The sequence below is a fragment of the Pongo abelii genome, chromosome Y, assembly GCF_028885655.2.
Source record: "Pongo abelii isolate AG06213 chromosome Y, NHGRI_mPonAbe1-v2.0_pri, whole genome shotgun sequence".
NCBI lineage: Eukaryota > Metazoa > Chordata > Mammalia > Primates > Hominidae > Pongo > Pongo abelii.
In genome coordinates this window covers 4,300,264-4,302,898 of record NC_072009.2, presented here as the reverse complement: position 1 = coordinate 4,302,898, position 2,635 = coordinate 4,300,264, and positions in this window count along the sequence as shown.

Below are 2,635 nucleotides of genomic sequence, written 5' to 3'. Positions count from 1 at the left end.
TTTACAACTTCCAAATCACTAGCAAGGGGAAAAGAAAGAAAGAAGATTGGTTCAATAAACTAAAAGGCAGGGCAAAAAATAATAATAAAACAACTTGAAAAATATTTGAATAGCCATAGCAACCTGGTGGAAATAATTCTAAAGCATACCAGAAATTGTAATTAATTTAAGTGGCTAAGCTCATAAGTTAAAAAAGAGAGACTGTCTGATTGGTTAAAATCAAGTTGAGTTATATTCTGTTCCTAAGAGTAACATTTAAAACAAGAGGGCTGAAATATTGAGATAAAGAAATATCTTACAAATATCAAAAAGTGGATTGAATGACAACATTTTGATATTATAAATATAGATATAATTTCCTGTATCTAACATTTAGACAGTAAATTAATATTAGCTGAATATGCTTGAAAGCAATAAGCAGATAGAATTTAGCTTTGTAAATGCACCTTTCTTTTCTTTCTTTTTATGTTTTGTTTTGTTGTTTGAGAGAGAGTCTCACTTTGTCACCAGGCTGGAGTGCAGTGGCGTGATCTTGACTCACTGCAACCTCCACCTGCCTGGTTCAAGTGATTGTCCTGCCTCAGCCTCCTGAGTAGCTGCAATTACAGTCATGTACCACCATGCCCAGCTAATTTTTGTATTTTTAGTAGAGTTGGCCAGGATGGTCTTGATCTCATGATCTTGGATCCTTCCACCTTAGCCTCCCAGAGTGCTGGGATTATAGGCATAAGCCAACACACCCAGCTAGCATTTCTTTTCTATCTTGTTTACTGCTTTATCCCAGGGTCTGCAAGTCTGGCACATATGAAATACTCAATAAATACTTGTTGAATTTACTTGGGAAAATATTCTGTTTCTTATATACTAACAGACAATTTACTAGGATAACAACAACATTCTACGTCTTGATGCTGGTTATCATCTAACTCAAAACACACAAAGCAATAATTTAGAGAATTGCAAGAGAAAATAAAATAAACATATTTTATAGCTACATCCCATTATTAATAGTTTATTAATGAAACTATTAATAAAAAGTGGTAAATAGTAAAAAGATTGAAACATATCATTTTGGTATTATAAATATATATAAATCTCCTGTATCTAACTTTTAGAGAATATATATAAATAAAACAAATAAGATTATATGTTTTTATGTGCATATTAAACATTTACAAATACTGATCACATGCTACTTTACAAAGTAATTTTTAATACACAGTGAATCCCAACAGACTTAGAAATATTAATTATAATTTCTGACTATAGTACAATTGAAGAATAAATCAATTGATACATTTTTCTGTAAGCACTTGGAAATTATAGAATGCATTCAATAAGTAAAGATCAAAATGTTGCCTATGTATTGATATGAAGAGATATCCAAGATATATTGTTACAGGGAAAATCAAGGGCAAGAATGTTGAATACAATATTATGTAAAAATGAGGAGGGAGAAATGACATATATATTACTATATTCCTGGTTTTGCAAAAAGAAAATGTAAAACATATACAGCAACATGGCAGACATTGGGGCAGTGTGGGAATAAAATTTTTGTTACGTATTATTTTTGTTTTTGAATTTTTGACTATGGAATTGTATTATTCAAAAATGTAAAAAGCTTATTTTTCATAACTTACAGATAAAAATATTGTTTTTTTGTTTTTTGTTTTTTTTGAGACGGGGTCTTACTCTGTCAACCAGGCTGGATTGCAGTGGTGCAATTTTGGCTCACTGCAAGCTCTGCCTCCCAGGTTCACACCATTCTCCTGCCTCAGCCTCCTGAGTAGCTGGGACTACAGGCACCCACCACAATGCCCGGCTAATTTTTTTTGTATTTTTAGTAGAGACGAGGTTTCACTGTGTTAGCCAGGATGGTCTCAATTTCCTGACCTCGTGATCTGCCCAACTCGGCCTCCCAAAGTGCTGGGATTACAAGTGTGAGCCACTGCACATGGCCTGTAATTTTAATTAAAGAAAGAGGAAAGAAACATGAAAAGTGGCTCAACAGTCAAAGACAGGTTTATTTTAGAGAATAAACGTGAGAGGGGTGTCTGGCCAATTTCAATCAGGAGCACTCCCTCTTACAGGCTAAGAGTATTTTAGGGTTTTAGGGTGAGAGAGTTTATCAGAGGCTTGGAATGTTTCTGTGTGGAGGAGAACTTTATTGAGGAGTTGGAATGTCTCTGGTCAGAGTAGAGATTATCTAGGGGCTGACACCTCTGTGGCCAGAGAAGATGTTATCTTGGGGCTAGACTGTCTGTGGCTGGGGAGGGGTTTATCTTAGGGTTGGAATGTTTTTGGTCAGAGATACCATTTTTGGTTTATGGTCATGCTGATGTTAGCCTAATGGCTGATGCCCTGTGGGTTGGATTTAGGCAGTTTTTGATCAAGGGGAGCTTTAAAATGTTGCTGCTTGTCCAAGAAGGCTATGCTCCTGCTCTGTCAATCTAGACCTTATAGTTATAAAAAGGACAAGGGGCCACATGTTCTTTCTGGCTACTTCCTGCTGACAGGGCATGCAGAGTTTTCTGGTCTCAGATTGACTGTAGGAGTAACATCTTCTGTAGATGTTTTTGGGTAGTTGTCTGTGAAATGGACATGATCCTGTTCATCAAAAATTTTTGTAAAA